A 14,849-nucleotide genomic window follows, 5' to 3' on the forward strand; every position below is an offset into this window, starting at 1 on the left:
AATCACACTTCATGGTCTTTGCAAGTCTATCAGAGTAACATCCTGGTAATCTGTCAAGGTGTTTCGACAGAACAATTGATCTGGTGAGGGGAGTTAACATGTGACGAGCATGCTCCCTCCTCACACTGTGGCAAACTTGAGCTGACAGCAGAGCTGAGCTGACCTTAATTCACTCACGGTGATGAAGCCATGAGCTGGGGAGATGACACATCACAGCCCCGGACCAAAGGTCGCATCAGTCATGTTGTGTCATCTTCAGATGTAAACGGGAAATATTCAGCTAACTCACTGCAAATGGTTCAGTGCATGCTTGGCGAATAGAAGTGTATACTATACTATACTGGCAGGTTATTACTTGTTTTATAAAACTTCTTATGGTTTGTCAGCTCCCTTACACAGTAAGGTGAAGGGATCTACATTCTAAGAATGAGATACACTGTAAAAAAAAAGTGTAAAAAAAAAGTAGTTAAAGGGACTGAGAATCAGAGATGCTTGTTAACAGCAACACCTGTGGCCGTTAAGTCAACGAAATTCAGAGTCGGGCTCGCGCTTTGCTCGCTCTACATAAACATGAACGAGCATCGGTCAAAACAGTGAGGCGACACACGTCAGCTAAAACCACAATATCACTCTATATTTCACCTGCTTGGCAGTAATGTTAGCTGACCAGACGAAGGTCTCTCCATGAATCAATGCTAATACTGTGTTTTCCTGCCTCAGCCTCCCGACCGCGGCCGGAGGGAACAGGGGAGACACCGGAGTTTTGGTCGGAGACGATAACGTTACTCTCTGCGGAGCCCCGTCACTTCACAAGACACGGGAAACCTCTGTTGGTCTGGAGGAGCTGCAGCAGTTATTTCTGCACAAACGTCCATTCACTAGATATTCTCAGAGCTAAACTAACTCTTCTGCAGTGTGGAGTGCACGACTGTGGACAGAGCAGATTGAAATGGACGTCTGTCCACACCACCACTCTTTGTTTGAAGATGGAATGACTTAGAATAATTACACTTTAAGTCTTACCTGTGCAAGAACTCAAGAGTTGCTCCCAGTTCTGCTGGATAGCTGATGTTCAGGCAGTAGAAGGTTGCAAACATATAAACAAACATTTAAAAAACCCTCACACTCGTGCCAAAATGTATGCCATATGCATCCACACAGCCAAAATGATCAGACAAATTTAAAAAGCCAAAAATGTCATTAAAAAAATAAATAAGACTCATACCACACGCAACGATATATGGTACGCTTGGAAGTTGATCATCCTCAACCTCAGATGGCAGACACGTTTCATCAACCATCAGGAACATCTTAAAATGGTTTAAAGGCAGCATCAGACATCCGGGAAGATCAGCATCTGATTAGGGCTGTCACGATATCAATTTTTCCCCAATCTGATTATCATGGCAAAAAATATCATGATAATATTATCGCGATATCATTAAAAAAAATGACGCAATCAATCTTTAAGTTTATTTGGTGCAACGTTTGTTTGTTTTCTTTCCAAATCAACGTATAACGGTGTATTTTACACGGCAGTGAGTGTGTCTTAACTGAATAAACAAATACATAATAAACAAATATAATAAATATTGGCCAACATGGTCACTCCGAGTCATTCGGAATGGCTCTGGGTGACTACGTCAGCTGGCGGGTGCCCGGGTGGTGGCGGGTGGCTCGGCCGGTTGGAGCCGGGTGGTGTCAGCCAGCCGGGGCCCGCCAGTGATAGCAAACGACCCAGCCAGCCAAAGTTAATGCCAGCCGACCGGTTCACCATCGCTGGCAGGTCTCAGTTGGCTAGCATTGCTTTAAACGGTTTATCGTGCGACTGGTTTGATGCATACACCTGGCTTATGGGTAGAGTGGAAATATTTCAGAGGAATTCAAAGTAAAAGCAAGGATCTACCTGCTACCAAGATAGGTTTTTAATAGTTGGGGAAGCAGTACTGTCTTACTGACTTGGGTTAGTAGTAGGGCTGGGCGATATGGCCAAAAAATAATATATAATATTTTCAAATATCCTCTAAGCACTCCATAAATGCTCGATTTCACCTTTTGATGCATTCAATCACACCAATATGATGATTCTTGTAGTCCCTGCAGTATATGTCTGCATTAAAACTTTCTTGCTTATATTCATTAGTGGTTTCTGTTGGAATTATTTTAATCACAAGTTAAATTTAACCAAACAGTATCCAACGGTATTCACTTTAACCAACTAGTTTGAAATGCCAAAGCAAGTCTCATGCCGGCGGGGATGGCTTAAAAACATTACATGACAATTTGTAGTCGATGTTGCCGATATAGTCATTTTATAAAACACACGTGGGACAAGCCGCTAGTTAGTAGCACACAAAAAAGAGCCTGACCTCTGACCAAAATATATCACCGGCACCCTACAGTTGATATTTATCAAAGGGCCCCATGTTGAACTGAAGCACTGATCTCCCCTCATAAATATCAAAAGTGGGGTTTGAGGGGAGTAATGATTAGAAAATATAACATTTTTACAAATTCATCCAAGACATTTTCTCACAAATACTTGAGGATGAATGGTCTCTGCATGGCATTACACTTTTCATCATTCTTCTGGGTGTGGCTGTAGGGCTTTCTGGCTCAGCTCTGGGAGGCGGGTCAGGAATCATTTTCAGCTGGATTTAAGACACAAAATAGCAATTAGGCCTGCTATCATGTTTTGACATTACAAAGCTTTTTCAATCCATATTTTGCAAAAAAACAAAAATTTTACAATTCAGATTATCTCACATGTAGTGAGGATGTAGTGTTTTTATTTTTCCACACTTGCACACAAAGTTTTTACAACTCTCAAATAAGTATACTTACATAAAGCTTTATCACGTGCAGTCAGTTTTCTAGCTTTGATTGGTCTCAGGACATTGAGGAGATCTTCCTCCCTGACATATTTCAGTATACGGCTGGACCGTATATAGTCAGTATGTGAATTTGTGGCTTAATTGTTACACAAATAGACAGAGGTCGTGTCTATTATGATTTGTAAACAGTTTTTTCCACTTATATCTTAATATTTGATTGAAAGACAACTTATAATGAAGCAAATGACATTCATTAATAGTAAATGGTATCATTTACCAGTCAGTATATTGTACATTGTATACAAGGTGAAAAGGTATTAGCATGACATACAGTATGCAAGGTTAAAAGTATTTCAGGTTTTTATTAAAGCATGTGTATCAAAGCATTCATCATATAAGTGGTGTTCAATATATACATACGTCGCGAAAGTTTATCAGCGTTGAGATATTCCCGCTGCCGTATTTATTCCTAGATGGAGTGTTAATGGAGCAGCTAGGATGTTAGCATAGCCTGGCACTGATCGATCCGAACTCCATTCAGAAAACAAGCATTTTAAAAGTTGTTTGCTTGTCGTCTTGCGGATAGACCTGACAAAGCACGAATTCAGACTTTTTACTAATCAGCATCATTATGTAGTTATTTCAGCACAATTTTGATCCGTTTACAACAACGTTGCTGCCGTATTTATGCCTAGATGACGTTATGTTGAGTGTTGATGGAGTCTCTGAGCAGCTTTCAACTGCTCGCGAAACTCGCAAACTCCGATCAAACTGTCAACTAGGCAGTGCTGATCAAAACTTACTCAAGATTCTGTAACTGTAATGCCTATTACTCTCCTTAAATGTTTTCAGAAACATCTTGTTCTGTACTCTTCAAATTTTCAGAATTGTGTGCATAATTCAATTTTTTTTAAGTTTGTATAATGTGGAGAAAAACTGTAATTTTCCAGGAATGTCACCACAGACACCCATGACATGATAATAATAATACTGCAAATATATAAATATTATGTGAATTGTTTTTGTGATTGCCGCCTTAAACCTCCACGCCACCAGGACACGCCAGAAAGCATTGGTAGAGTATGTATGCAGTCCATCGTATTCACATTAGGAAGGGACGCACGGAGCAGAGGAATGATTACAATAACCAACTAGAATGGCACTCGGAGAGCGCAGACCTCCGCCAAGGTGCCCGAGTACGATGGCCCCCCCCCCTCTCCGTTCAGCTTGCTCCATCATCCACGTGTATTTTTGTTTATGTTAAGATCAGCTGTATGTAGCGGAGCATCGTAAAACACTTCATTCAAACTGGACAGAAACAAAATAAAACTCACCTAAACCGTCGTCGTTACTCTTTCCAATAATCACCAAGTGTGCTTTGGTCCAACTCAAATGTAATTCCCCCCCCCCGCTCTCTCTCTGTCCCTCTCTCTGAAGGAAAGAGGCGGGGTCATGCGTCATCAACGCGTCATCAGTTACACTGTGCCTGTGTTATACCCAGAGGTCTTAAAGGTCCCATATTGTAAAAATTCATGTCTTTTATATTATAAAGCAGGTTTAAGTGCTATATAAATACTGTTTAACTATCAAAACGCTCAATATATGGAGAAATACACACAGCCCATATTCAGAAGTTGTGCGTTCGAAACAAGCCGTTTGGATTGTGAATATTTTAAATGTGTCCCGGTTTATTTCCTGTTGCAGTGTATGTAAATAACATAAGCTGATGGGACGTAAACATGGACCCAAACTGTTGCCTAGCAACGCAATTCCATGCAATTCCGTTGAAATGCACTAATATGGAGCGTTTCAGACAGAGGGTAAATACAGGTGTATTCAGGCAGACAGTATGAGAAAAATAAAGTTTTTTTTGAACATTACAGCATGTAAACATGTTCTAGTAGAAACACAAAATACAAGTATGAACCTGAAAATAAGCATGATATGGGACCTTTAATGTTCTGGCTGATCGGAATCCTTAAAAAAATTCCTGAATCCGGATCATGATCCGGATCGCCACCAAAATCTAATGGATTGTTTATTGTGGCACACTCACCAATGCCGGTGAAAACATAACCTCCTTGCTAGGCCTTTGGCCAACCTATAGCTTGTGAGTTTACTAGGAACAGAGGTGAATAACTCATTAAACAGTAATCAACATGATGATGATCGGTACTTCCATCCGATGGATGAGAACGTCCTGACGTTCCAGTTGTACAAAGGTTACTGACCTGTGCTGCCAGGCCAGGTGTCAGTCTGTGCTCCCATGACCACTTGCAGTGCATGCAGAAAAGCTTAGCAAAAGGAAGTAACATAGGTTGTGCTGTCGGGATTATACGCATCAAGACCTGACACCAGAGGAAAAAAAAGCTAGCGCTGATGCTCGCCTTTCACGCATCTTTACATAATTAGTGCAGAGCTACCTTCAATGGGCAGAAAGCTCTCCGCAGGCGAACTGAGCCTGAGGGGTTTGACAGCCACCGCCAGTGAACTCCTTATATCAGCAAGTGACTGAATCAGCTGCCCTTTTTATATACATCCCTCTCTCTCACTCTGCCACTCTTTCGCCACAGTGTCATACATAGTCTGTGTCACTCTTTCATTCACTCTCTTCATTTCCTTACTTACTGAATCAGCAAACTTTATCCACCTGAAAGAGCTTTTTTCTCTTTCCCTCCCTCCCTCCCTCCCTCCTCTCTAAACGCTGACTTCTCCCATGCTGCGTTCCAATTACTCCATGCTGTCATAAAGCCGGACTGCACCTCCTTATCGCTCCGGCAGGAGAGGGAGAAGGGAGAGGGAGAGAGGTCTTCAGCTGGGCTTATCAAAATGCTAATGCGTTTGAAAGGGAACATTAGTCTTCCTGAGAAAAGGAGGCTGGGAAAAAAAAAAAATAGTGTATTATGAAACCTCCGCCTGTTTCATCTTGTAAAAGTGGCTCTATCTCACCCTAGAATTGCTGGATGCTCAGGTGCAGCTTTTGGTGCATTCCTCATTCCCATGCAGGTTGTTTGGCATGAGGGGGCCATTGGAGCCCAATAAAAATTGCACAGTACCCTCAATCACTCTAAGTAAGAGCTTCAACATGGAAAGAATGGAAAAATGCACATCAGGAACCGGGAATGGAACTATGAGTAGCTGGATGTGTTTTTGGACATGACGGGCTTTGGAATAGGTGGTTGATGAAAGCTCTTTGCAAAAATTGACGATGTGTATGTGTTTTCAAGTGCACATTTTAATCTGGACATAAAGTCTGCAGTGGTGGCGTAAATATTGTTTGATAGTATTTAATTTTTTTTAAAGGTCCCATATCGTACTCATTTTCAGGTTCATACTTGTATTTTGTGTTTCTACTAGAACATGTTTACATGCTGTAATGTTAAAAAAAATCCTTTATTCGCGTCATACTGTCGGCCTGAATATGCCTATATTTACCCGCTGTCTTAAACGCTCCGTTTTAGTGCATTTTAACGGAATTGCAACAGGATTGCGTTGCTAGGCAACAGCTTGGATCCATGCGTACTTCCTGTCAACTGATGACATTCACATACACTGCAACCAGGAATAAACTGGGACACATTTAGAATGTTTATGTTTAAAATTGCGTAAAGGGTCTAAATATTGTATATTTGTGACATCACAAATGGACAGAAATCCTGCTTTTACTGTGAAAAGTGTTGCATGGCTCGACCCAGGTATACCTGCCACTAGGTCGACTTATTTTTTAACTTCCAACACATTTTTCTGTCATTCTGAATGAACTACCGAGTGTGACTGGCAAATCTCAGCACATATGTTTTCTACACACACACACACATACACACACACACACACACACACAAATTAAGCTGGGCATCCAGTAAGAGGGTTTTACATGCCGTTTGATGTTGCATCCTGGCTGGTCTTTGGTTAGGAACGGACTCTGTCCAGATGGCGTCTGGCAGCCCAACATGCACTGAACACATTAGATAACTTGGACGTCTCCCTCAACTGGCTCTCCGTGTGTGTGTGCAGAGAAAGAGAGAACAGGGAAAAGAATAGCAGCATTCAAAATGGCACTGCACATCAAAGGGCTCTGCTGTGTTACAAACAGAAGCTCAGTGTCTCTGCCAGCAGAGACCACTTATAATACGGGGCTGTGTGTGTGTGTGTGTGTGTGTGTTTGCGTTTGAGTGCCTGATCTCCCTAAGACTCTTACTCAGCTAGCCTGAAGGCTGACACCTTGAAATCCACCCAGTAAATAAGTGAGCCCTCTTCAAGCAGACACATCCATTTAGTTCTGGGGTTCTGCTTCATCTGCGTGATACACCTAGACTTTATACAGTACCATGCATACTTAAACACACTCACACACACACAGTATGTACAGACCTCTTGAGTATAAGTGTCAAGCTTCTCTTCGGAGGTTTGGGAATCCCACTTCCTGTTTCGTAATGTCAACTGGGGATGTCCAAATTTAACCCATCCACCGACATTAAGCATTTTAACCGATTACCGCTATCGGTTAAAACGGTTAAAAGGAATGTTAATAATTCATTCAGAAGCTGAGCGGCTCAGAGGAGCGGCACGTCTCTTTAAGGAGAAAAGCTGGTCCACTTTAACAGCCACCAACAACCTCACACTCACCGCCAACACACACACACGGTCTGATGGAAACTCGCTAAAGTTACTCAGACTACGTGTGCGGCGGCGAGCACGAAGCCTCCGGCAATGCTAGAGCTGCTAACGTAGCACAAATACACACACTGTTTGTTGGCCACTCGCTAAAGTTACGCCGGGCAGACACACAGCTGACAACCTGCTAAACTAAACTAAATGTGCGGTGGAGACTTTTACTGGGAAAGTGGCTGCATGTCCGCGACACTACACGCAGCATCGTAGCTGCTAAATTAACGCTCCCGGACTCCCGTCCCAGCTGGTACACCGCTGCATGCGAGGCACAAATCTTGTCAGTTAACGGTTAATAATCGGTTAACGAAGGTCGGTTATCAGTTAAGAAAAATGTTCAAAATGAGCATCCCTAATGTCAACCAATTCACAAATATCCAATGTGGATTTTAGTAGCTATTAGAAACGCTCTCGGTGCTCGACAGGTCCAATCTGCCAGCTTCCTGCTGTGTTGCCCAAGAGATTAACATGTTTTCTCCCTTGACACTTCACATATAACTTTAAACCATCGGATACGACTGGACACGAATTGATTCAGAAAGAGCTTGTTTCTCAATTTTCCGACAAGTTACTCAAATATGTCTAGACTGGTCGGAATGAGTGGTTCACATCTCACACAGTATATGAGGATATACTGTATGAGATTGCTTGATAGCCACAGTGTTTTAGAATATCATCTGATACCTTGAATAAAACCATAAAACACTCTCTCTGCCCAAATAAAGACCAAATGTACAAATATATATACTATCCATGTATAGATTTTGATTTTGATTTAAAATATACTGAACATAAATGGAAGCCGCTTCCAAATTATCAGATGGATCAATTCCCTCTTGATAAGCCACCTCTTCTTCTTCTTCTTCTTCTTCTCCTCCAGATTCTCCTTCGTCTTCACTTTCCAGAATAAGTGCAGGGCTTCTTGTGTGCTGTATCTACGCCTTGATGCCCGTTTTTAAAGAAACAAAAATAAAATAAAAAAAGTCTCAAAATCAACAGCTGTTCCCGTGCGTGCAGCAGCAGCGGTCACCTCTCCAAAGTGTCTCTCCCTGTGCCGTCCACTGCACAGCGGTCTTTTTTTTTTTTTTTTTTCCTTCGCTCTTCCTGTTCCTTTGCATGTCAAGCGGACAAATAAGTGTGTAAAAACGTCATGTATCCATGGATCGCACAGTGCGCCCTGCCTTGCCTTACATATCCAAGTGCACAAATGATAATCTAGACATTATTTGAGCATTATTCATTGGCCTTTGGCCTTGGAAGGAGGTAATAAAAGGAGGTCACCGGCGTTGGTTTGTCTGTCTGTCTGTCTGTCTGTCTGTTAGTTAGCAGGATTAGTCCAAAAGTTCATGTTGGATTTGAATGACATTTTTTGGAGGGGTGGGGTGTGGCACAATGAACAATCCATTTGATTTTGGTGGCGATCTGGATCATGATCCAGATTCAGGAATTTTTTTTACGGATTCCGATCAGCCTGAGCATTAAGACCACAGGGTATAACACATGCACAGTGTAACTGATGAGGCGTGACCCCACCTCCTTCCTCCTTCTGAAAGCAGAGAGATACGTGTGTGGATGTATGGTGAGACATTGAGGTGCGGGAGCTGCTGTCCGTCCGCGGTGACAAACAAAAAAACGGTAGATGACGGGATGAGAGAAAACGTAATGTAACATTATACAGACATAACAAGGCTGCTGAATGAGAGAGGCATCCGCAGATACGTTACACGGAAACACAGCGGGTTAATAACTAGCCGACCACCTCACGGTACCGCCAGCTGAGAGCTGTGATCCGTTTTTAAAGTCACGCGCCTTGGCGGAGGTCTGCGCTCTCCGAGTGCCATTCTAGTTATTATTACACTCACGATGTTCCACTGGTTATTTCGGTTGCTACTAAAATAGAATGGATCTACTGACACTAGGATGAAGTGAATGGCGTTTTATTCCACTGCGCACTGCCTCTGAGTTCTGACGCTGTTACGCACACAGCAGCACAGCCTCTGTTTCCTCAGCAGACCCGACCTACTGGATCACGGGCTAAAATCTTAGCTAACGGCTAACAACAACCACAACTCCTTTTAACACAGATAAATGAATAAATACTCACAGAAGACTTTCATTGTTGGAATTATTACTTTTATGAAGTCTCTGGAAAAAACACTATTGTTCCAAGCTGGATTACAAACTGTCTGAAAGGAATACGATCGCACCCGTGCGATGCCTCATTAGAAAGCTACGATGGTGACGAAGCAGCTGCAAGTTAAAGTAAGTCTCTACACCGCAGTGTTCCGGATATGTGTGTGTGCGTGAGACCCTATGGAATCTGAACTAACCCTTTAAAACACCAAAGTCACACAATAACACACAAAGTAACCGATCGATTACCGATGCTGCTCTCCAATATTGACTTGCAGACCGAACAGTAGTTGACTTTGTTCGGTGCTTACTCAGTTCTTTAGTTGTTTAACTTTATTTACTTGCATACTTTTGAGGCTGGTCAACCAAAGTGCATCATCACAGGACTACTCCATGACGCCGCCACAGAGTTGCAAACTGACCAGCTGACTGTTTTAGTTGTCTTGACTGCTGTGCACTAAAGACCAAACGTGAGCCTCGCTGACACTGTTGTGGCAACCGTTTAGCAATTGGTGCTAAACTGGGTGACTGAACTCTGAGTCATTTTGTACTGCAGCACTCGCGTGTTGCACATAGTGTATGTGCATGTGCACTCAGTGGCTTACTATGACTACGGCCCAATTCCAAACCACCCCATACACCCTCTCCCTACCCACTCCATATGGTCCGCCATATTAAGTGCCATTCCAAACCAATCACTGGGGAGTGGATGTGGGTTATAAAACCCTCCAACAGCGAGCCGGCATCGATGCAGACTCAACCAGCCGCCCTCACTGACGAAGTGCAACGCCGTTTTGTGTTCGTTATGGAACACGATCCGATGTCAGTTCCGCGCGACTACAAACATTTACCTGTAATCTACTCAAACTGACATTTAATTTATTCTACTTCATTGTCATACAGACGCCACCGACATAAAGTAAATAGATTGCATTTAGGATCAAATATACCCTTGTCCAGTCTACAGTAAATATATACATACAACATATATTTTTTAGTTTTTACCCCTATCAGGAGCTATAACTGCATAATTAATTATATCTTCAACTGTGCAATACTGACTTAACAGTGCAATCATTTTGTGCATTCATTCAGCTGTGCAATAATCTGGTTTACTCCGGCATTAACACTGCATTTATTTATAGAGAACATTTAAACTAATTTTCTGATTTTACACTATTCTTGCATTTTTATAAATGCCTGCAGTTATATCATTTGCATAGATCCTATTTTTCAGCATTTTTATTTGCACTGCTGTTATATATGTTTCTTATTTATATTTTCTCTATTTTATATATTTATATTTATATTCTAGAACGGGAAATAAACATAACTCAAGAGAGCTTTGGCCTCCTCTGCGAATGACAAAAAAAAATAAGACTATCAGGGTAGATGTAAACAAGTTAATTTTTTTTCTTGAAATGAGGTGGGGGAAAAAAACAGGATGTCTGTATAGTTTTACCAGTGTTGCTACTGCAGCTGTACTGTCTTCATCAGAAGAGCTGCATCATGGTCACCAGCTGTCTCTTCAAGGTTTAGTTCCATCTGCTGGGCCTTGGTCATTTCACCTTTATTCTGTATTCAATAGATTATAGGGCTGTGTATTGGCAAGAATGTGGCGATACAATTTTTTTTTTTAATTCAATTTTAGGAAAACTGTTATAGTATAAAGAACACACCAGAAAGAAACCATTTTAGAATAGGTAAAAAACAACACATTTATACTGCATGCAAAAAAACGGCCTATTTTTTGCCCCAAACTGCATGTGATTATCATGAAGTGGGCATGTCTGTAAAGGGGAGACTCGTGGGTACCCGTAGAACCCATTTACATTCACATAGGTGAGAGGCCAAGGGACCCCTGTGAAAATCGGCATGCCAGTTTTTCCTCGCCAAAATTTAGGGCAACTTTGGAGTGTTGTGTAGCCTCCTCCGTCGACAAGCTAGTATGACATAGGCCCAACGGCGGGCCGTCAGAGGGTAATTAAATATCAATACAGTGTTTTGGAGAATCTATACAGTATCGCAGAACATAATATCTTATTTTCTTACACCCCAAATAGATTATGGGAGTCATATACATCAGCTCCTCCTCTCGTCTGGTCCACACTGCAGCTGCCACTTTCGTCTTTAATCTTGAGACTAGACTGTGCCCTCCTCCAAGAACTGCCTGATACTCTCATCCTGCAAGACAAACACATAAACTGGAAAAACAAAGTTCGGAAACTTGTGTTTGGTCGATTATTTCTCTGTTGTTCCAATGCTAATGGTCATTGTATTTTACATCGTTGGAAAGCCTGTTTATTTACCTTCGCAATGATGTCCAACTTGTAAGGATCATGAATTTGTGGGATGAGCAGCACAGCTGATTATGTGGGTAGTGCCCAAGAAAAATTTGCCAAAATGCTCTGCCAATGGTAAACAGTGTATTCTCCTGTTGGTGTTGACTCTTGTTTTGAGTTGTTTGGTGGATTGGATGATTGAACTCTCTATCAGTAACAAGGAACAAACAAGACATATTGAAAATTTTACACTTTATTAATTTAATACACCGTCAGGAGCCTCAGTAGAGGTAGAAGATCCATACGCAGCCACAACAGCCTGGCACCTCCTCCTCATGCTGGTCACCAACCTGGTCACACGTTGCTGTGGGATGGCGTTCCATTCCTCAACCAGGATTCGTTGCAGGTCAGCCAGCGTGGTTGTGTTGGTCACTCTAACACGTACAGCACGCCCAAGCTGATCCCACAAGTGTTGAATTGGGTTGAGGTGTGGACTCTTGGCAGGCCGTTCCATTCTCTCTACTCCCACAGTGTGGAGGTAGTCTGTGATAACCCTGGCTCTGTGGGGGCGAGCGTTGTCATCTTTGAGGATGAAGTTAGGTCCCAGATTGTGGAGATATGGGATCGCCACTGGCTGCAGAATCTCATCCCGATATCTCACTGCATTGAGATGGCCTTCAATGATGACAAGCCTTGTTTTGCCAGTGAGGGAGATGCCGCCCCACACCATGACACTGCCCCCACCAAAAGCTCTTACTCCATCGGTGCAACAATCAGCATAGCGTTCTCCACGTCGTCTCCATACTTTGACCCTGCCATCCAACTTTCGCAGACAGAACCTGGACTAATCACTGAACATGACATTCCCCCACATGTTCAGGTTCCATTGTCTGTGTTGTCGACACCAGCGCAAACGGGCCTGACGGTGAAGGGCAGTCATTGCAGGCTTCTTGGCAGCCTTATGAGAATACACTGTTTACCATTGGCAGAGCATTTTGGCAAGTTTTTCTTGGGCGCTACCCACATAATCAGCTGTGCTGCTCATCCCACAAATGCATGATCCTTACAAGTTGAACATCATTGCGAAGGTAAATAAACAGGCTTTCCAACCATGTAAAATACAATGACCATTAGCATTGTAACAACAGAGAAATAATCCACCAAACACAAGTTTCTGAACTTTGTTTTTCCAGTATATATTATAGTAGAGCTCTGGCTCTATCTGTTTAGGTGTGGAGAGAAGGTTGTGTTGCTCTTGCTCTATTTGTTTAGGCCTGGAGAGGAGGTCGTGCTGCTCTGGCTCTATCTGTTTGGCATGGAGAGGAGGTCGTGTTGCTATGGCTCTATCTGTTTAGGCCTGGAGAGGAGGTCGTGCTGCTCTGGCTCTATCTGTTTGGCATGGAGAGGAGGTAATGTTGCTTTGCCTCTATCTATTTGGCGTGGAGAGGAGGTTGTGTTGCTCTGGCTCTATCTATTTGGCATGGAGAGGAGGTCGTGTTGCTATGGCTCTATCTGTTTAGGCCTGGAGAGGAGGTCGTGCTGCTCTGGCTCTATCTGTTTGGCATGGAGAGGAGGTCATGTTGCTTTGCCTCTATCTATTTGGCGTGGAGAGGAGGTCGTGTTGCTCTGACTCTATCTGTTTAGGCCTGGAGAGGAGGTTGTGTTGCTCTGGCTCTATCTGTTTAGGCCTGGAGAGGAGGTTGTGTTGCTCTGGCTCTATCTGTTTAGGCCTGGAGAGGAGGTTGTGTTGCTCTGGCTCTATCTGTTTAGGCCTGGAGAGGAGGTCGTGTATTATTTTTTGTCATATGGATTGCCACGCACTAATTCCATCAGTACAAGAACGGAGTCATGTCATACCCACCACTTTGCTGCTCTCGCTCTTTTCTAACAGAAAAACTATTTTCATTTACCAATTTTGCTTCTTTTTTTTATTGCTGTTCCTGCAGTTGTTTCACATTAAAAGCCTTCCAGCGGCTCTCATTTTTGGCAGACGTTTAATTTGAAACATCCGAAGAAGTGTTGCACTTCATTGATTGGAGCTTAACAGCACTCACTAGCGCGAGGTGTTGTGGGACTAGGAATAAGGCGAATAATGCTAGACCTCATCATGCTGGTGTGAGGCTGGCTTGCTCAGCGGAGCCTCATCAGGAAGCAGCATCATTTTTACACTTTAAGCGCATTTTGTATGAGTATGGTCATGAACGAAACAATGGCCAAATACAAGCTAATACCATCACACCCTAATGCCGACATGACTCAGAAACACGTGGAGCTGGGAGAGCTGGGAGTTAAAAACAAACAAACAAATAATGTGTGTTCTGTCTTCTTCACATCCCATCTAAAGAGCTAAGTGTGTGTGTGTGTGTGTGTCTCAGCCTTCACGGCAGACGCTCAGCCATGTGTGGGCAGCCTAATTAATGTGTGTTTGTGAGTCTGTGTGTGTGTGTGTGTGTGTCTGTGTCAAGGACCCCCAGAGAACGCTGTTTTCCTCATTTGTGGTGACAAATAGGCAGCTTGTGGAAGAAGGGGCGATGCGATGCTCTGCGTCGCAGTTGACCCCTGACATCTCATTTGGACCTGATAGATGGGCGCAGTGGCAGGATGCTGTTTCCCATCTGAAGACATGACCAGGTAGCACACACACACACACACACACACACACACACACACACACACACACATTCTCCCGAACAAACTCCTCCAGCACAGAGCGGCTGCCTGGATGTGAGGACGTTATTGGACAGGTACTGGTGGAGGAACAGACTAGTGCTGTTATATTATGTTCATGCTGAATTGTACGTACGTCAGACAGAATCAGTGTCTGACCGGGACTGATCTGATTGACTGAATATTCAGTTTTGTGTGTGCTTTGTGTTGGGTTTTTTTTCAGTGTCAACAGTAACCCAGTGATTATTGTCTGTACAACCATGTG

At 43.0% G+C, this 14,849-nt stretch overlaps 1 protein-coding gene and 1 long non-coding RNA gene across 2 annotated transcripts in view; one reads left to right on the forward strand and one right to left on the reverse strand.

Annotated features, from left to right (window-relative positions):
- LOC141781516 (uncharacterized) overlaps nt 1-4,886 on the reverse strand; it is a 130,825-nt gene extending 125,939 nt beyond the window's left edge. Inside the window, exon 1 of the long non-coding RNA XR_012596884.1 lies at nt 4,786-4,886. This is a non-coding gene — a long non-coding RNA (uncharacterized LOC141781516). The remainder of the gene's footprint in view (nt 1-4,785) is intronic.
- The window catches only part of rbfox1 (RNA binding fox-1 homolog 1), a 352,975-nt gene that overhangs the window by 22,554 nt on the left and 315,572 nt on the right, over nt 1-14,849 (forward strand). The gene's annotated exons all lie outside the window — the stretch shown is intronic.

This window comes from Sebastes fasciatus, chromosome 13 (assembly GCF_043250625.1).
Source record: "Sebastes fasciatus isolate fSebFas1 chromosome 13, fSebFas1.pri, whole genome shotgun sequence".
NCBI classification, from domain to species: Eukaryota; Metazoa; Chordata; class Actinopteri; order Perciformes; family Sebastidae; genus Sebastes; species Sebastes fasciatus.